Below are 22114 nucleotides of genomic sequence, written 5' to 3'. Positions count from 1 at the left end.
CTCCTGCAGCCCCGCACACGTCCCTGCCCTCTGTGCACTTCCTGCTCTGGCAACACTGCGCTGAGGAGAGATTTCAGCTCTCACTGTGATCATTCCAAATTCCCCAACAGACTTAGGTGGAAGCTCTTCTGTACACTCTTCACACTCTACCTAAGTCTCAAGTATAATGGTTAGCCTATTGTATTATAATTGTTTGCATGTTGCCTTCCTTCAAAGTTTCTTAAGTTGTGTTTCTGGGGGAATCTTCTTTTTACTGTTGCTGGGTTATTTTTTTTTTTAACTTACCATTTTAACTATTTTCAAGTACATAATTCAGTGTAGGAGCTGAGTGCAGCAGTGCACAACTATAATCTCAGTAACTCCAGAGGCTGAGGCAGGAGGATGGCAAGTTTGAGGCCAGCCTCATCAACTTAGCAAGACCCTATCTCAAAATGTAAAAAATTAAAAGGCCTGAGCTCAAAAATTAAAAGGCCAGTGCAAAAAGAAAAAATAAAACTTCAGCAATTATATTCACAATGTTGTATAATCATTACCACTATTTATATCCAGATTTTTTCATAACCCCAAATACGAACTCCTTATTTCCCCCTCCCCTGCCCCTTCTAATATCTAGTCCACTTTCTGTCTCTATGCATTTGCCTGTTCTAAATGTTAAATATAATTGGAATCATTCAATACTTGCCTTTCTGTGGTTGGTATATTCCACTTAGTATAATGTTTCAAGGTTCATCCTGTATCAGAACTTAATTCCTCTTTATGGCTGAATAGTATTCCATTGTATGGATATACCATGTTGTGTTTATCTATTCATCAGTTGATGGAAACTTGGGTTGTTCCCACCTTTTAGCTGTTGTGCTAATGCTGTGATGAACTCTGGAGTATAAGAATGTGTTTGAGTTCCTGTTTTCAATTCATTGGAGTGAATTGTCCCTGTTTTTTGTTTTATTTTTTGTTTTTGTTTTTTTGCAATATTGGGAATTAAACCCAAGGATATTCTATCACTGAGCTACACCCCCAGTCTTTTTTTTTTAATTTTTATTTTGAGATGGACTCTTGCTTAATTACTCTGGCTGGCCTTGAATTTGAGATCCTTCTGCCTCAGTATCCTGAGTTACTGAGATTATGGGTGTGTACCAGTGCATTTCAAAATGAATCATGCTTTCCTTCTCTTTTTTGCTTGCCTGAGAACCATTAATTGAATGGTAGAAACTGTGAATTTTATCTTGTTGATTACTGAATTTGGTGCGGGGAAGGTACTGGGATTGAACCCGGGGTGTTTTACCACTGCGTTGAGCTGCATCCCCAGTACTTTTTTTTTGAGACAGCCTTGCTAAGTTGCTGAGACTGACTTGTACTTGCTGTCATGGTTTGGATGCGAGGTGTCCCCCAAAAGCTCATGTGTCAAGCAATGCAGAAAGGCTTAGGGGTGAAATGACTGGGTTATGAGAGCCCTAGCCCACAGAGAATTAATCACCTGATGGGATTAACTGAGTGATCCTGAAGGCAGGAAGGGTGTGGCTGGAGGAGGTGTGCCTTCGGGGTGTATAGTTTGTATCTGGTGGGTGGAGTCTCTCTGTCTGCTTCCTGAGCACGTCCTGAGCTGCTTTCCTCTGCTACACTCTCCTGCCATGATGTTCTGCTTCGCCTCAGGCCCTGAGGAATGAATTGGCTGTCTTTGGACTGAGATCTCTGAAACCGTGAGCCCCCACATGAAATTTTCCTTCTCTAAAATTGTTCTCATCAGGTCTTTTAGTCCCAGCAGTGAAGAAAGCTGACTAAAACACTTGCAATCCCAAATCACTGGGATTACAGGCACGTGCCACCACGCCCAGCATTACTAAATATGTTTATATTCCCGTTACACTTCGTGATCTTTCTTCTGGGATCCATTTAAGTTACTCAGCAATAGTTTGACCCTTTTTGTTCTTGTTTCCACCATTTGTTTGGCCGTCTGTGACTAATTAGACAGGGCAGACCTTCCTGAGTATTCTCCAATGCCTAGAGGAGGCTGAGTTTTTCTAGTCTGATGGGTGGAAACTGGCAGCATTCCCAGGGCTGTATGAGTGTCGCCCACTGTTGCCTAATCCAGGCCAACGATTCTGTCTCGACCTCATAAAGTTTCTCACACACATGCACTGATGTGTACTGGACTAAATATTTGAGGGAGAGCTTCTGAAAATGCCCAGGTTTCCAGGCGGAACATAAAGAATTGCAAGTCATCTCTCCATCTTCACAACACGAAAAAACTGAACAAATTGAAAATCAACAACTATTCTTAGATCAATCAGAAAGCTGAGGTCACAGTGCAAATGGCACCCACAAAACCTGCGAGAGGCAAACAGAAAATCACAGCTTACTGAGAGCTAAAGTCTAGGAGGAGAAGCTGGCAGCTGAAGCCAGAACCGGTGTGACAATTAAAACTTAATTAACAAACTGCTGGAGGCCGAGTGTGGAAAAGCTGGAGCATCAAAAACGCGGGTGTGTAGCCACACAGTCTTGAGTTTCACCTCCAGAATCCCTGCCAGGTTCTCACAGTGAGCACTAATGAAAATCCCCTCTTGTGTTTCTGGCAGGAGGAGGGCAAAAGCAACCAATTTAAAATACTTTCAGATCTCTTTGGTTTTGGTAACAAGGCCTGCACTCAAGGGAGATTATTTACCAGAGTCTAATCCACTAGGCTTTTACTAAAGCCTCATATACCCAGGGAAAGGGAAATATCCAACTCCCGCCCCCGATGGCTTTTGACTTGGGAGACAGCCTCACTAAATACAGGCCTAGCCCTAGGACCACAGGTTGCCTGCCCGCTCCCTCCTTTCACCCCACATCAACAGGGTCCCCCATACTAACAAGGAATCATAGCTAAGAGAACTGCAAGGCTCAGACCCTACTTCAGGAGTCTCTGGGAGCACCCAAGAGAACAAAGGGAGACACAGTAAGGACACTAGGGGAAATTTTAGCCTCTGATGCCACAGCTACAGCAAATAGTAGACACAGCCTAGCCCTAGCCAGCTAAGCATTAAACTTCACCCTGGCCTCCAAGTGAGGTCTATTTACTTCAGTTTCCTTCACTGAAGTTTAGGACTCTGTCTCCTTGCCATCAACTCTAGCCACCTCGATGTCCCCAGCTCCCACCTGTACCCCTGTCAACTCAGAGCCCACTGGCTCTGCAGGGTTTTGCTCTCACAGCTGGAAGCTCTCACAGGCAGCAGGAGGGCATTTCTCATCTCAGAGATCATTGCCATTTGTGCAGACGCCCACACCTGGAACAGCATCATGTCCTCTGTTTTGCCTGGGTGTTTTGTTGTTTGTTTTAGTCAGGAGAGTAAAAATGGCTTGTGGGACTCCATGTTCAGCAGAAGTGAAAGTCCTTTTTCATTTTGACATTTGGAATAGATTCTTAAAAGTGTGCTAGGGTTTGCCTGATCTTCAGCTGTTGCTACTAAATATAGCAGGGCCACATGCTATATTTAGTATATATCACATATGTACTAAATCACATATATAGTATATATCACATGCAGAAAGTTCTTCCTTTGAAGATAAATAGCAATAGATGACATTATTTGAGTTAGTTGATTTTTTCAACTTGTTGTTGGTAAGATCTGTGCAAAAGCATTATTGGACTTGCGAGGAGCCATCCATTGACTCCAGGTGCAGCAAGGGGGATAGGCATCAATAAATAAGAGTTTGGAGAAAAGTACGCAGAAATGGTGGCACTGGAGCAGACCTTTAAAAACAAATAGGAGTTATCCTTCTAGGGAAGAAAAGCTCTTCGCAGAGACAGTAGTCTCTTGGCATAAGCAAAGACGTGGCTGGTGTGCTTCTCTATCAGGCACTCCAAACGACAGCAGCCTTGTCTCTACTTTGCTGCTTCTGATGTGCAGGGGGCTTACAAAGCGACTAACAAGCTTGCTTCGACTACCTTAAATTATTTTTAAATCTGAGGGCATGATTTATGGACTTTTCTATTAAATGAAAAGGGAAAATAAATGCAAGTTTCAATGTGTAAACCAGGTGTGGTGGCACACACTTGTAATCCCAGTCTCTTGGGAGGCTGAGGCAGGAGGATCGCAAGTTTAAGGACAGCCTCAAAAACTTAGGCCCTAAGCAACTTGGTTGAGACCTTGTCTCAAAATTTAAAAAATAAAAAGGACTGGGGATGTAACTCAGTGGTAAAGCATCCCTGGGTTCAATCCCCAGCACCCCAAAAAATTAAAATAAAAAAAGATACTACTTGAGTTTATTATCTTAAAAAAATACTTTTAAACAATATTTAAACTATTGTCTACATATTTAAAGAATATATGTTCCATTACAAGTCCTGATATTTAAATCATCTTTATAAATGAGATAGCAATACACACCAATGTTAACTAATGTAAATTCAGAGGAATGAACTAAATTCTAAAGGCTTGTAGAAGTGGGATACAAATGCTGTCAGAAAAATTCCCAACAGTTAACACTGACCAGCTCTGGGTCATCCTAAGCTTCTTTCCCTGAACTTCTGCTTTTTTAGGTGACTTACTTAATCTTTGCCCATTTATGTTTGCTTATCCATAAAATGAAGATAATAAAAAGAACCTACCTCATGGTGTTGTTATGAGGATCGGATACATAAATGCATAGAACAAATTGACCAAGCACATTATAAGGACTCAAAAATGTTAGCTACTTTGGTCACAACCCATGTGTAGCCACTGTCTTTTGACTGGCCTGTCAAGTTAGTTTGCTTGTATAAGCAAAGAGAATTTTACTTCAGAGGCAAGTAAAATTCTTCTCCCTCTTTTATTGCTTTAGAGCATTAGAGCCCCGATAGGCCAAAACAAGTCATGGGTTTTTCACAAAGATTTCCGTGTCCTGTCCTTAGAGATTCTCACCTAGCCGAAGCAGAGCTCATGAAATCGGCTTTGAAAAATCGATAGGTGATTCTGATACACAGTCAACTTTGGGAATCACTGTGTTAGAGAACAACCCGAAGACCAATTGCATCCCCTCAGGTCTGCTGTTTGTTTGAACTTGAGCTGAAGAAACATGTTCCATGTAAACGCTGAATGTAGCCCTTGGGGGTTGGTACCTGATGTCTTCCCTGGGTCTCATTCCTTATAACCCAAAATAAAGGACTTGGCCTAGAGGACCTATCGCGTTCCCTCTGCCCGCAGAGAGAGACACGACAAACGTCTGAAGCTTTGGAAATTTATTGTGCACAGTCTTCCTTTCTTTCCCTCTTTTCTATCCCCTTCTCTCTTTTCTTTCTCTCGCTCTCTTTCCCTCTGCTTAACTCTCGCCTGCTCCGGTCGCTCCGCTTCTCCCGCTCGGCTCACGCCTGCTTCGGCCACTCCGCTTCGCCCACTCGGCTCTCGCCCTCGCTCGCATTCTTCTTCCTCGCTTCTACTCCCCCTCCCAGGAAGTTACCAAGCTTATATACACTTCAACCAATCAAGGGAGAGTACACGAGGTAAACGGTGAACTGCTGTAGGTATAGAATAGGCACACGAGAAAGGCATGCACTAATCACATTGTTAACTAGCTAATACTGTATAGCCAACCGCTTTTTGTCGGGGTTTCTAGAGCCCCTGGCCTTAGACATGGTCAAGATGGCGCCTGACGCTGAGCCAAAAGCGGCCGGCTATACAGTAAACAACCAGCGAATTCCAATAATTGGCTAGTTAATGATGTGACTAGGGCATGCCCCCCCCTCGTGCACCCGTCCTGTGCCTGCAGCTGTCCGCGTTTATCTTGTGTACTCTCCCCTGATTGACTGAAGTGTATATAAGCCTGGTGGGTGGGAGAGTAAAAGGGAGAAGCTGAGGAAGGCAGAAGCTGAGGAAGAAGAAGCTGAGGAAGGGACGGAAGAAGCGGAAGAACCGGCGGCGACGACGGCGGCCGCGGCAGCAGCGGGAGCGGAGCTGGAAGGAGGAAGTACGCGGGAGTGGAAGGAGCTGGGAAAAGGAAAGCTGAAAGTGCGAAGAAGTTAGGGGTAAGAGAAGCGTAGGAAAGAACCTGTGCACAATAAACTTCCAAAGCTTCAGACATTTGCCGTGTCTCTCTCTGCGGGCAGAGGGGACGCGACAGCTGGTGCCGAAACCCGGGAATTTAAAAGGGACAAGGTAAGATATCTTAAAAAAATTTTTTTAACAAGCTAAACCGGTTATAAAAAAGTCAAAAAAGGTAAACAGATAAAGAAGTCAAAAAAGGTAAACAGATAAAGAAGTCAAAAAAGGTAAACAGGTAAAGAAGTCAAAAAAGGTAAACAGGTAAAAAAGTCAAAAAAGGTAAACAGGTAAAAAAGTCAAAAAAGGTAAACAGGTAAAGAAGTCAAAAAAGGTAAACAGGTAAAGGAGAGGCGCCTCGACGTTCGCGGTATAGCGACTATCCGGATACGCGGAATGCGGTCCAGTTAAAGGGTATCAGGACACGCTATCAGCGGTCCTGGGGGCACGCGGAATGCGGTCCAATTAAAATAAAAATAAGGACACACGGAAGGTGGTCCGGTATCGGGACACGCCATTAGCGGTCCTGGCGCGTGGAACGCGGTCTAATTAAAGTGAAAGTAGAAACACGCTTGAAGCGGTCCTACGTGAAAAGCCGCTATAAAAATTTTAATGCGCACTTGATAGTTTTCCCTTCAGCAATCTCCTTGCTCCTGGCAGCTAGGCCACTGTTATTGTAATTGCCAAAACTAAAGCTATTCAGATTAGTAGCAATGGGGTCTGGGTGCGGCAACCCCTCAGGGAACCATTGAAAAACAATGGGACGCCATTGGAAAAAAAAAAAAAAAAAAAAAAAAAAAAAAAGCTAAAGTAAAGAAAAGCCGCTTAGTGTGCCACAAGGGGGATCTTCATGAACAGGGTCTAATAGTAACAGAAAAGAACGCTTAAAGAGAATAAAGTGAGGAAAAATTGAGTGGTGGTGACCTAGAAAATAATTGCTCAAAAAATTTAAGAACAAGGGAAAAAAGGGAACTGGGTCTGGCGCAGAGAGCCCCCAGGGGGAATGGCCAAGTGGTAGTGAAAACTTAAGAACAAGGGAAAAAGGTAGGAGAAACCTAAGCCTAATAAAAAGAGCTTCAAAATTTGTAGAACCTGCCCGTATTTGAGGAGCAAATGGAGATACCATCAACCATTAGAAAAACTTTAAAGAGGCAGTTAAGACTATTTGGAAACAGGTATGCAGAGCAGTGTTATTTGGAGAACAATGGCTAATTGGGGAAGCTCAGTAGTAAGAAATAGCTGTTGAAACTGCTTGCAGAAACATAGTGGCAAGGTTTCCCGATAGAAATGTTAATAGGAGAAGACTAATACGTTTCAATAGATGCACAAAATCAGCAGCAAGGAGATAATGCCCTAACAAAAGATAAGAGATAACTATAGTAAAATTTGTTACACCTTATGCCCCAGGGCTGTGTCCAGGATGCAGAGAGGGAGGTCATCGGAGTGGTGCCTGTCAGCCTGTTAGAGATAGGGAGGATAATTTCCTAGGGTCGAATCCTGAACTTCAAAAAAACGGGAGACAGGGCCCTCCCCGGGGCCCGCAACAAATATACGGGGTAATTCAACAAGTTCCCCGACGGTGGTATCCTCCCACAGAGAAGGGGAGCGCAGGGCCACCTCAGGGAGTGCAGGATTGGACATCTGTGCCACCTCCAGACTCATACTAACCCCAGATATGGGGGTGCAGATGGTTGATACCGACTGGCATGAAAAAATCCCACAGAACAGTGTAGGGCTATTACTAGGTAGAGGTTCCTCAACACTAAAAGGACTTATAGTACACCCAGGGGTTATTGATCCTGATTTCACTGGACAAATAAAAGCCTTGGTCTCTTCACCAAAAGGAATTACGGTCATCTCTCCAGGGGATCGCATTGCACAAATGCTTATATTGCCCAGTCGACATTCTTTGTGGCCCAGTGAAAATACAAATAAAAGACAAGGAGGTTTTGGATCAACAGGAACCACTTTAATAAACCTTACTATGGATATGGAACAGAGGCCCCTCCTAAAATTAAAAGTGGGAAATATGGAATTTACAGGTTTATTAGATACGGGAGCAGACAAAAGTATTATCAGTGCAATGGTCTGGCCAAAGCACTGGCCATTGATCACAGCAGCTCAGAGCTTGAGAGGCTTAGGAGTAGCAGAGAGCCCCAATCAAAGTGCTTCCTCATTATCATGGAAAGATACAGAGGGACACACAGGAATATTTCAACCATATGTCTGTAATGTTCCTATTAGCCTATGGGGACGAGATGTCCTGCAGCAAATGGATATGAAACTCACCACTGACCAGATTTACCAAGGGACTCCTGTAAGAAATATGTTACAAAATATGGATTATGATGATAAAAAAGGATTAGGAAGACATAGCCAAGGATCTACCCAACCACTGCCTTTACCCCCACCAAAAAATGATTCTCATGGATTGGGTTTTTCCTAGGGGCCACTGATAAACCATCAATCCCTATAATATGGAAAGATGATAAGCCTCGCTGGATTCCACAGTGGCCCCTAACAAAAGAGAAGCTAGAGGCAGCTCATAAGTTAGTACAAGAGCAGGTACAAGCAGGTCATTTACAACATTCTACCTCTCCTTGGAATACTCCAATATTCTTAACAAAGAAAAAATCAGGAAAATGGAGGTTATTACATGATTTAAGAGCCATAAACGAACAAATGTACCCTATGGGACCCATCCAATGTGGACTCCCTCTTGTTACTGCACTACCAAAAAATTGGCCTATTATTATTCTGGATTTAAAAGATTGCTTTTTCTCTATACCCTTGCACAAAAGTGATTGTTGGAGATTTGCCTTTACTTTGCCCTCTCTTAATCACACTCAGCCTGACCAGAGATTCGAATGGACTGTGTTGCCTCAAGGTATGGCTAACAGTCCTACTATATGTCAAATATACGTGGATGGAGCGTTGACAACTACTAGACAAAAGTTTAAGAGATTGTTGATTTATCACTATATGGACGACATACTTATTTGCCATCCAGAAAAAGAAGTTTTGTTAGAAGCATTACAATTTATGACTCAAGCATTAGAAAAGAGAGGACTAACGATAGCCCCTGAAAAATTACAATTAGAGGAGATCCAAGAATATCTGGGTACAAGGCTCACTGCTACTACAGTCAGACCAATAAGGTTGACCATCAGAACAGATCAATTGAATACCTTGAACGATTTTCAGAAACTCTTAGGTGACATTAACTGGATCAGATCCTATTTAAAATTGTCCACAGGGGAATTAAAACCCTTATTCGATATATTAAAAGGTAATCCTGACTTGAATTCCCCTAGGAAACTTACTCCTGAAGCACGGATATCCTTACAGCTAGTAGAGAATAGACTTCAGCAGTGTTACGTTGATCGTTGTGATCCTACTCAACCATTAAGTTTAATCATAATCTCAGAGAAGCATACCCCTTTTGGCATAGTTTGGCAAGGAGGACCTCTGCAAAGTATAAATCTCCCTAGCTCTCCGGCTAAAACATTGCAATCATATCCCCAAGCTATTGCTCAGGTAATATTCAAGGGAATAGAATCTTGCATTACTGTTTTTGGAATCCATCCGTCTATTATTATAACTCCTTATTCCACTCAGCAAATTAAATGGTTAATTAATAATGATGATGATTGGTCAGTATTATATTGTTCCACTTCAGCTCAGTTCGATAACCATTATCCCCAACATCCCTGGATTCAATTCTGTAAAAATACTCCCATAGTTTTTCCAAAAGTGACTAGTGTCCAGCCTCTTAAAGACTGTGTAACCATTTTTACTGATGGCTCCAAAAATGGAGTAGGTGCAGTACTTATCGGTAAACAACTTCATACCATAATAGTTCCGCCCAACTCCGCACAGGTTACTGAACTTGCAGCTGTAATATTAGCCTTTAAATTAGCAGATAATCAGCCATTCAATCTTCTATCTGATAGCTTATATATCGTTAACGCTTTACAGGTTCTTGAGACGGTACCCCATATTTCTTCCATGTCCACGGTAGCTTCTTATTTTACTACGCTACAAAACCTTATCCTACAGCGTAAACATCTATTCTATGTAGGACATATTAGAGCTCATTCTAATTTACCAGGACCTTTGGCCAATGCTAATGACTTGGTAGATATGGCCACCAAATCAATTTTTGTTTTTTCCATAGAGGAACAAGCAAAACTCTTTCATGAAAAATTTCATGTAAATTCCACTACTTTGAGCAGAAAATTTCCTATATCTAAATGTATGGCTCGACAAATAGTAAAAAATTGTCAACATTGTGCTCCTTTAATCCCAGTACAATCCTTTGGAATTAACCCCAGGGGACTGCTGCCTGGCCATATTTGGCAGATGGATATAACCCATATTTCTGAATTTGGTACTGTTAAGTATGTACATGTGTCAGTAGACACTGCTTCAGGGGTCATTATGGCTTCTGCTCATTCTGGAGAAAAGGTAAAAGATGTCATTCAACACTGCCTACAAGCATTTGCTGGCTGGGGCATACCTAAATTCATTAAAACAGATAATGGTCCTGCTTATACTTCCAAAAGCTTCCAGTTGTTTTTACAAACATTTAACATCCAATCAGTCACTTGCATCCCCTATAATCCTCAGGGACAGGGCATTGTGGAAAGAGCACATCTTACTTTAAAAAATTGTCTAAATAAACAAAAAGGGGGAATAGGAGCCTCCTACAAGTCTCCTAAAGATAAACTTAATTTAGTTCTTTTCATTCTAAATTTCTTAACTCTGGATAGGGACGGCCATTCTGCAGCTGATCGACATTATAATCCCCATAATACTTCTCAAGTATGGGCAAAATGGAAAGATGTCCTGACAGGTTGTTGGAAAGGACCGGATCCAGTCCTTCGTTGGGTCCGAGGGTCTGTTTGTATTTTCCCACAGGATCAACAGACTCCAGTCTGGATTCCAGAAAGGCTGGTCAGAGTTTTACAGCATGCAAGTGATTCTGCTCCTCCTCACAATGGCGAGTCTGAGCCTTCCTCCAATAATGAAAACTCAGACGGAGAGGCAAACCCGGAACCTATGGGCCATTGTTAGCCTGGCCATATTTTTCATTTCTGACTAACATATTTTTTATCCTTCTTTTTCTTGTTTTTCACCAATTTCTTTACAAGTCTGTCAATTCTACTGATGATTTTTCAGGTCGTGCTGCTTTTGGTGACAAGGATATTTCTAGCCTTTCTTTGCCTTAACAGGAGGAATTTCTGCACTTTGCCATTGGAATCATGCTACAAATCAGACCCAGAGTAGAGCAGCTTGTTCTGCTGACCCTAGCTGTGATATTGCTTTTCCTCCTACGTCAGCTTGTGTATTTTCTCTTTTTTATGTTTCTACCAACTAACATTTCTAATAATACCTCTTAACTGTTCACTAACTGTGTCCTATCTCTCACAATACTGGAATGGTTCTTTTGCCACCTGTGCAATTTGCACATTTCTATCTTCCTACCAGTCCTAGTTTCTGTTGCAGATATAGAATTGCCAGTGCTATTATCAAGAAACAGAAGAGGCTTTGACATTGCAACAGCCATGATCACTGCCACCACAGTCCTTGCAGTAGCAGCATTGACACAACCACAACAATGATCATTCGGCCGAGAATGCAGTTGCAGCCTTTCAGACCATAGAGACTCTATTAGAGAGTGGACTCATTATAAGAACAAGTGGATGCTTTGCAAGAACTTTTGGGACTGGGATGCGTTTATTCCCTGAGAGCTGCTTTGTGTTACCCATGTTGTAACTCTATTGGGATGTATATTGTTTCTGTATTTGATATGGCTATAAGGTTCTTCTTCTGTTTATAGAATTGTCAAACAGTGGGCAAGCTTAGGAGCTATGGTGGTACCCCTCTGCTTTGGCCTTCTTCTCTTCATTCGTTTTGGCATGCATCTGCAAACTAGCCAATAGAGAGATCAAATTATTTTTCATCAGGCCATGACCGCCCTAAAGGCCGACAGCCCCCCATTAGTATGGCTCTTGATGCTGGATCGGTAGTCAAGGACGGGTAATGAAGTAGGTGGCTGTGTACCGACCTAAGACAGGAGCTGCAGCATGCTCTGCAGGCTCTGATGACGGGTAAGGACATATGCTGACCACTCAGCCTAAGACAGACACGGTCCCGAGCCTTAGTTTAATATTAAAGAAGGGGGATCTGTCGGGGTTTCTAGAGCCCCTGGCCTTAGACATGGTCAAGATGGCGCCTGACGCTGAGCCAAAAGCGGCCGGCTATACAGTAAACAACCAGCGAATTCCAATAATTGGCTAGTTAATGATGTGACTAGGGCATGCCCCCCCCTCGTGCACCCGTCCTGTGCCTGCAGCTGTCCGCGTTTATCTTGTGTACTCTCCCCTGATTGACTGAAGTGTATATAAGCCTGGTGGGTGGGAGAGTAAAAGGGAGAAGCTGAGGAAGGCAGAAGCTGAGGAAGAAGAAGCTGAGGAAGGGACGGAAGAAGCGGAAGAACCGGCGGCGACGACGGCGGCCGCGGCAGCAGCGGGAGCGGAGCTGGAAGGAGGAAGTACGCGGGAGTGGAAGGAGCTGGGAAAAGGAAAGCTGAAAGTGCGAAGAAGTTAGGGGTAAGAGAAGCGTAGGAAAGAACCTGTGCACAATAAACTTCCAAAGCTTCAGACATTTGCCGTGTCTCTCTCTGCGGGCAGAGGGGACGCGACAGCTTTTGGCTCAGCGCCAGGCGCCATCTTGACCGTGCCCAAGGCTGGGAGTCCCGGGTACCCCGACAAGGACCCCTGTGATCATCTCCCATTTGGGGGTTCTGTACACAATTAGAACATTTTAAAAAGAAACCAGGCCTGCCCGGCATGGTGGCACAGGCCTGTAATCCCAACAACTCAGGCAGGAGGATCACAAATTCCAGAACAGCCTCAGCATGTAGTGGGGCCCTGTCTCAAAATAAAAAGGGGGTGGGGATGTAGCTCAGTGGCAGAGCACTCGCCCAGCAAGTGCAAAGCCCTGGGTTCAATTCTCTGTCCTGAAGTGTGTGTGTGTGTGTGTGTGTGTGTGTGTGTGTGTGTGTGTGTGTTTTGGGGGGATGGGATGTCCAGGGAAGAAAGGAAAAATATAGAAGAGGGACACTGACAAGAAGGCTGTAGAGGGGTGGGAGTGAAGTTACCCCAGGTGGAACCAGAGGAAATGAAAGCTCAAAAGTGGGAACAAGGCCTGGGGAGATAGCTCAGTCGGTAGAGTGTTTGCCTTGCAAGCACAAGGCCCTGGGTTCGATCCCCAGCACCGCAAAAAAAAAAAAAAAAAAAGTGGGAACAAAATGAGTAACGGGAGAATGCCAAGGATGGTTACATGAAGAGGCCAAATGGGAGGATGCAAAGGAGGGAAAAAATATACAATAGGAAGCAGAAAGATGGAAGAGTCTAGAAAGGAAATTAAAAGAAAGATAATGGAATCAGATCAAGCCTAAGATTAAGACATGGTGTTATGCCTCTTGCTACAAACCAGGTGCAGTGTGCACACCTGTAATCCCAGCCATTTGGGAGGCTGAGGCAGGAGGATTGCAAAGTCAAGGCCAGCCTCAGCAATTTAGTGAGACACTGTCTCAAAACAAAAAGTTCTTTTAAAAAACATATGGGGATATATCTCCATGGTACAGCACTCAGTCCTGAAAAAACAAACAAAAAAACTTGTTATAGTTTTTTTTTAATATATATATATATATATATATATTTAGTTGTAGATAGACACAATATCTATATTGATTTGTTTATCTTTATGTGGTGCTGAGGATTGAACCCAGTGCCTTACATGTGCTAGGCAAGTGCTCTACCACTGAGTGCTCTACCACAACCCCAGCCCCTATAAATAGATTTTAAAGCTTCCAAGTTCATAGAATGGGAAAATGTATTTTGCAAAGAGATGAGCAGAGTGGATGAAAAGAAACATAATATAAAAGTTTTATGAATTTCTTCTCACTTTTCTTTAAATAGTGATTAAATCAGTGAAATAAATGTTTGCTGACTATATACGTATAACAAAAATGGGGAATACTGACATTTTAAAAAGTTTAAAAACTATAAAAATTAGATTGGATTAAAATCATAAAATAAAAAGTAATTATTATTACAAAGAATTCTTCCATGATAACTGTAAAAGAAAATTTTGTGGTTTAATTTTTTTTTAATTTAATTTAAAAATATAACAATTTAGGCCGGGGGTGCAGCTTAGTGATAGAGTGCTTGCCTAGCATGTGTGAGGCCCAAGGCTCAACCCCAGCACCACAAATAAATGAATAAACAAAAATAATTTTAAAGAAATTTTAAATATAGTAATCTAGAACTTTTAATAAGAAGATACAGTTACCAAAAAAATAAAAAATAATGAAATGTGCTTTTTTTTTTTTTTTTTTTTTGATACTGGGGATACCTCGGGGGCACTTAACCACTCTGAGCTGCATTCCCACCCCTTTATTGAATTTTATTTAGAGACAGGGTCTCCCTGAGTTCTTAGGGCCTCACTAAGTTGCTGAGGCTGGCTTTGAACTCACAGTCCACCTGCCTCAGACTCCCAAGCTACTGTGGTTACATGCGTGCACCACCAGCATGCTGATTTTCAAAGTCTTTATTAAACAAATAATCCAAAAGATTACAATATTAACATCAAAACCATAATTCTTAAGTACTAAGCATATCTGAAAAGCTTTTCCAAAATGTATCCCATCACTTCTGTATGAGACTAAAACAAAAGAAAATGTGATTTTAAGTAATACGTTTCCAGCATAATAACAAAGTCATATTTAATTTTCTAAGAAATAGGGGGAAAGTCACTTTCATTTCTAGTTGTACTAAAACACTCCATTTTCTTGCCAACTTTAACACATAAAAGACTTTCTACACCAAAGCAAGTAGAGAAAACTAAATTTCTTAGAGTCTCAGTCAGTTTATCTATGGGTAAAATAAGAAATTCAATTATATTCTTGCGTTAAGCCAAGAACATTTGGGCGGGGTCTGTAGCTCAGTGGCAGAGTACGTGTATACCAGGCGCAAGGCCCTGAGCTCCAGCCCCAGCACCACACACACACAAAAAGTAAGTAAAAAACATTTAAAAATTATCTCCTCAGTACTGACCTCTGGCTACATACTGTACTCCTGGAATTTCTAGTACCTACCACAGGATGCTAAATAACTAGACTGTTGCCAGATCTTCAGGTATCTCAGGGCGGAGGAGGAGTTTCAGGATCCTCCTTACAAATGCAGTGTGACTGACTCTAGGGACGAACTGGCCCCTCTCCACATCCAAGGGTCCTCACCAATAGGAGGCAGAAAGGACAACCTAATGTGATAATGTCGGGAATATTGGGAAAGAGGGAGAGATGTGACTGTGACTTACATTCTTTTTCGGACACGCCCGTGTTTCTGGTGACGCTGGACGGTTTACTGAAAGGGTGGAGGAAGATGACATCACTTTGGTCTAATGTCTAGTTTTCATGTATGTGCGTGAAGTTTTTTTCTTCAAAAGAAAAATCTTCCCACATAATATTACAAGAGTAACTTTATTTTTTCTGAGCCCTCAGGAATTTCCTGGCCTTTGTTAAATAATGAATGATGTTTAAACAGTAGTTCCCAACAGGAATGAACTATAATAGAATCCTTCTACACACTATTCCTTTGATAGAGAATTTCAGTTGAAAGAGGTAGAATAATTAGTTTCATGTGTTCCTTCAAACCACTAGTCACATTATTTAGCCTAGAAGAAAAATGAAGCTCCCTGGTACTTTAGAATCTATAAACCCCTCCATTAAGATGAAGTCTAATAAGTTTAAAAGCAGAAGTAACATGTTTGTTCTACAGTGACATTTCTTCAGAAACATGGAAATGTAGAAAATTAAACCCCATGTTCTAAGAACCACATACACAGAAATGAGTAGTTCGTAGACTACCACTTTACTCTGAGTCTTCTTGGTAGAAGGTAGTAAAATGCTAGATGAAATTTGCTCGGTAACAAGAGTTAAAAAGTACAATTCTCTAATAAGCAGTTTAACCCTGATAATTTCACAGCATGAACCAAAACCTCCAGAGCAATAAGTGGTGATAAAAAACTTTTTTATTCATACCAGAAGGAGGGAAAAGAGCATTAGATACAAGGTGATCATTACATAGAAGTTCTTTCTTTCACAGAGCTTTTTCAATGTTGAAATTCAATATTATATACTGGGTATTATGCCTCATGTTTGACTTATGTACATCATCAAATTACCTAAAATGTGAAAAGAAAATTAATACAAATATATTGCATTATATGTACATGTGTATATACACACACACACAGCATTTAAAACAAAGTGGTAAGTCATACCCTCCATACTATCAGTCAACGGTGTGTCTACATTCCTAATACCAGGAGCAAGGCCTTCATGCCTCCCTTCTCTGTGACAGCAGAGATCAGCTATGGTACCAAGGCCCAACTTCAGTCCTTTTCAACACAATGACATGAATAGCCAATGTTACAACCTGGAGTGGATCTGCCAAACAAATTTTCATTTGTCATTCCTGCTTAAGGATAAATAGGTAACCCTATTCACAAAAACCTCAAAAGCAAAAACCTACAAATCAATAGTTTTCTGAGACTTATTCTAAAAAAATACATCAACTCAATAATTCAAGAAATGTTTACAAATACAAAGCACTTAAAATATGCCTGGCCCATTCACGGCAGGCACTACGTAAGCGTTTCTGTTAGTGTGACTGAGCACACCACCATTGCAAGACACTCTTCTAGGTGGAGGGAAACAGCAATACACTGGACAGACAAAGTCGACCCTACAGCTTCATGAAGTTCCCCTTCTGGTGATGGAGACGGGCAATAAAGAGAGTAAACAAGTATATAATTTATTAGCATATGATGGACTGGGGCCAGGGCTCTGTGGTAGAGTGCTCGCCTAGCATGCAGGTGGAGTTTGAAACCCAGTATCACACACAAAAAAAAATTTACTAGACATGTAAAGGAAGAGAAAAATGTGACCTATGTCAGGAGGGAAAAACCAGCTAACAGGGGTGGGGTACTGGGTGACAGATCATGGAATTAGCAGGTGACAATGCTCAATGCTAAAAACAGCTACTTATGACTGTACATGTATAAAAAGGAGAACATAATAAGAAAATATTACAATCAACAGAACCGCTACAGATCAAAAAACAGAATATCTGAAATAGAGCTTTCACTTACTGGGCATAAGGAGATTAGACACTACAGGAGGAAAGAAATGAACACGAAGCGCCCAGACAGTAGTACCAAGTCCACAAGTTCACTGATGCCCAAGGAAGAGCAATGAATGAGAGAAATAAATGGAGCCTCCGTGACCTGTAGGGCAATGTGAAGCAATCTACCTAGTATGTGCTGGGAGTCTAAGAAAAGGCAGTGGGCAGGAAAAGGACTGATGAAACTGTAAATCCTCAGATTCAAGAATAGCAAAAAATCCAAAGCAGAATCATGCACAGCAAAGGCTCATCGTACTCAACCATGCTGAAAGCCAGAGATAAAGGAAAACGCTTAAAACAGTTAAAGGAAAAAGACAGATTGTAATAGGAAAACAAAGATAAAGATGGCAAGGAATCCCTCACCAGAAGTAAGGAAAGCCAGGACACAATGGTGTATCTTTAAAGTGCTGAAAGAAAACTGATTAATGAAGAAATATATTTATATAGACATCTGTATATGGGTGTGTGTGTGTTTATAATATCCAGTTGATATATCTTTCAGAATAAAGGCCGAATAAAAATAGTTTGAGACATATAAAAGTTAAGAGAATTCATTACCAGCAGACCTGCAGTACAAGAAATGTTAGAGTTCTTCAGGCCAAAGCAAAATGATATCAGATAGAAATTCAGATCCATGCAAATGAATAAAGAGTATGTATACACACACATATTTATGTCAAATATATTTGTGTAAGCCAGAATAATTTTAGAGGAGTTATAACACAAGTAAAGTATGACAATAATAACGTTGAAGATGAGAAAGAAAAAATTATAAATATTCAGTATTAAGGTTCTTACTTTATATGTGAAGTGATACATATTTGAAGGTAAACTGTAGCTCTAGAGACACCACCAAAATAAACTGAGGGGGGCTGGGGTTGTGGCTCAGTGGTAGAACACTTGCTTAGCACGTGTGAGGCACTAGATTCGATCCTCAGCACTACGTAAGAATAAATAAATAACATATTGTGTCCATCTTCAGCTTAAAAAAATTATAAATCAATAAATAAAAAAATAAATGAGAGAAATAACAAGTCAATAGGATAAAACTAATACTAAACACATTCGGTTAATCCAAAAGATGGTAAAAAGAGGGAAAGGAGCAAAGCACAGAATAGAGAGAAGCAAAGACTTAAATCTAATCATGTTAATAATTACATTAAATATATGATCTAAAGCTACTCTGCAATTGAGAAATAGAGATTGCCAGACTTAATAAAAAAGCAAGACTCAACTGTATGCTGTCCACAAGCAATGAACTTTTTTTTTTGGTAGCCAGCAATTAAACCCAGGGTCACTCTACCACTGAGCCACATCCCCAGCCCTTTTTATTTTTTACTTTCAGACAGGGTTTTACTAAGTTGCTGAGGCTGGCCTCAAACTTGTAATCCTCCTGCCTCTACCTCCTGAGTTGCTGGGATCACAGGCATGCACCACCACACTCAGCACAGTAAAATTTAAACATTGTCACAGAAGAACTTTAATCTCATAGAGGATGGAAAGGAGACTCTGAGGAAGATGACTAAGCAAGCAAACTGGTTAGCTTAACACAATTCCATATGTGCTAACGACAAAACTGGATGAGAGCAAAACAGGTGTGTTTACACACGCACAGCAAAAAGCAGAATCATCAGCATGGCGAGGCCAGACGCCCTGCTTCACCCTTGGGTACCAGGAAGAGCAAGTCCTCCTACCCATCAGCCATCTCGTTGCACTCCAGACCCCAAAATTCTTCTCTGCCTCAAAATCATTGTTCTGTGGGTTATCTCCTCCCCTGTCCAGGAGCCTCTGTCTCTCTGTATCCTATTTCTTAATCTCTTTCATGAACTCTTCTTACTTTCACCCCAAAATCCTAGTGTGTTCAGAGCTCCATTCTCAGACTCCTTCTTTTCTCACTTTATATATACTCCCTGAACAATCTCAAATATTACCCATATACTGAAACTAAATTATGTCTTTCAAGCCTGTCATCTCACCAGAGCTCCATGTTGACAGATCTGCTCTGGACTCTGGTGCACCTTCCAGATCTCCCCTTCAGAAATAAGACGCTGTTCCCCAGCTGTCCCCGAAGGCTCACAACCACAGTCCTCCCTGGGAATGTCCTCAGCTGAAGGGAGCTGCCTCTGTCCTTTATGCCAGTCCTTCCCCTTCCCCACCACAGAAAGCCCATATCCAGGGACGTGATGTGGAAAATAAAAAGACTCAGCCCCTTTATCTTTATTCAGAACCACTCTGAAGGGCCATCCCAACTCCAGAGCGCTCCCTGAATAAGCTGAGACATCTGTTGTAAGCATATCACAGCCCAATGTCCCCCTCTGTTCAGTTGTGCTACCATTTTATCTCTTACAGGTGTTATTCCTGAGCACACTCCCCCATAAATCTCCTCCCACAAATCTCCATTTCCCCCCATACTGGGGATTGAACCCGGGAGTACTTTACCACTGAGCTACATCCCCAGCCCTTTTTATTTCTTTATTCTGAGACAGGGTCTTGCTAAGTTGCCCAAGCAGGCCTTCAACTTGCAATCTTCCTGCCTCAGCCTCCTAAATTGCTGGGATCACACACATGTGCCACCACACCCATCTCTGTACAATAAATTTTATCAGGGCTACCACCCAGGGTTATTGTGTAAGGATTAAATAAAACACTAGAAATGAATTAAGTTTATAATATATAGAATATACATTTACAAAGTTACTTCAACTATTTGATTTCACAATAACAATTCTTACATTATTACTCAGAGCAGTTGCCATGATAATTTTTCCCCCAAGTGCTGGGAATTGAACCCAGAATCTTGTATATGCTAGGCAAGACCTTTACCACTAAACTACCTCTCCAGTCCTTAAATGTCATTATTATGTAATATTTACTAACAAATGTCATAGGACTACCTGGCATAGAGTATAGGGGAAGAAAAGAACAGAGCTTTAACTGCTACTGAAAGAAAAGATAAATCCACACATCTCAATGTCTTGGTGTTTCAACTGGGAATGTAAACAAAAGTTGGATTTACTTTTAAAAAATATCAAAGTCAGAATGAACCTGGTGGGGAAGGAAAATTAGTAAGTCAAAAGAAATACGAAGCTGCTGGAAAACATGCAGAAATGGTGCAGTCACCAGGTGGATGAAAGCAAAAGATAGCTCCGAGTATAGCATAAGGAAAGCCTATGCTGGGCTGGGGCTGGGGCTGGGGCTCAGTGGGAGAGCGCTTGCCTGGCATGTGTGAGGCACTGGGTTTGATTCTCAGCACTGCATGTAAATAAATAAAGGCCCATTGACAACTAAAAATTATCTAAAAAGAAAGAAAGCCTATGTCTTACCTGGCATGGTGGCTCACTCCTGTAATCCCAAGCAACTAAGGAAACTGGCAGGAGGATGACAAGTTCAAGACCAGTTTCAGGAACTTAACAAGGTCCTAAGCAACTTAGTGAGACCCTGTTTCTAAATAAAACATTAAAAAAGGGCTGAGGATGTGGCTAGGTGGTTAAGTGCCCCTGGGTTCAAATACTACTACTAATAATAAATAAAATATAAAACAGGCCTTTTCTTGTAGGCATCAAAATATAAGATCATGCTATTTTGAATCTTGGTCATGCACTGTTGAAGACATAATTACTTTTCTCTCACAATGGTAAGAACACTTTAATACTAAATAACATGTCTCAAAGGCAGGGGCAGTATTTTATTTTGCATGCATAGACCATAATAAATGTCCATTTAAAGTATAAGATATCATTAGTACCTTAGGCATAGTGGATAGGATACTAAATTTAGAAATAAAAATAATTGAATCTAGCCCAGTGCCTATAGTCCCAGCTATACAGGAAACTGAAGTAGGAGGATCACATAAGCCTGAGGGTTTGAAGCTAGCCTGGGCAGCATAGCAAGACCCTGTCTCAAAAATAAAGAAAAATAAAGAAGTCCTGGATCTGAGTGTCAGCTCTTCTATCTGCCAATTCCAAGTAATCCACATTCCCTCAGGCTTCCCTCAGTGGGGTAGGAGGTTCTTTCATGATAAGGTTACTTGGAATTGATTCCACACCACGCATCACATGGGGGCAACAAAGTTAAATTATTCATGCAATCTGCCACGGAAAGGTCTGTGGGTGAAACAGAGTTCAAAAAATAAGTCCAAGAGAGAAAACAATTGGTTAAACCAGGCTCAGTGGCACATGCCCGTAATCCCAGTGACTCAGGAGGCTGAGGCAGGAGGATCACAAGTTTGAGGCTAGCCTCAGCAACTCAAAATTAAAAATAAAAAGGACTGGGGATATGGCTCAGTGGTTAAGTCTCCCTGGGTTTAATCACCAGTACCTAAATAAATAAATTAAAGGGCTGGAGATGTAGCTCAGTGGTAGAATATTCCTGGATTCAATCCCCAATGCTAAAAATAAAGAAAATGTTTGGTTAGCAATAAGGGAACACAGAGTCATCCTTTCTATTTGTGTGTCTGTATATGTGTACCCCTTTGAACAGGCAGGAATTAGAAATAACTCCATCAGGGAGGTTAGACATGAGGTATGGAAATTTCACAGTGAAACCCATCAATTTTTACAATTAATACATGTTAATAATTAAAAAAGAAAAAAATGAAAAAGAGGGGAGGGAGGCAGAGAAGAAATAAATTAAGAGTATCTTGAGCAGTGCTCAGTGGCACACACCTGTAATCCCAGCTACTTGGGAGGCTGAGGCAGGAGGATTGGAAATTTGAGGCCAGTCTGGGCAATTTAGAAAGACCCTGTCTCAAAATGAAATAAAATAAAATAAAATAAAATAAAAAATGCTAGCAGAGAGCAAACTCTGGGGTCCAGGAAGGGGGAAGGGGATTGGAAAATAAAGATTGACAGAAACAGATCTTGAAGATTA

The sequence above is a fragment of the Sciurus carolinensis genome, chromosome 1 (genome assembly GCF_902686445.1).
Source record: "Sciurus carolinensis chromosome 1, mSciCar1.2, whole genome shotgun sequence".
Classification (NCBI taxonomy): Eukaryota; Metazoa; Chordata; class Mammalia; order Rodentia; family Sciuridae; genus Sciurus; species Sciurus carolinensis.
The sequence above is the reverse complement of the archived record's forward strand: the minus strand, read 5'-3'. Positions refer to the sequence as shown.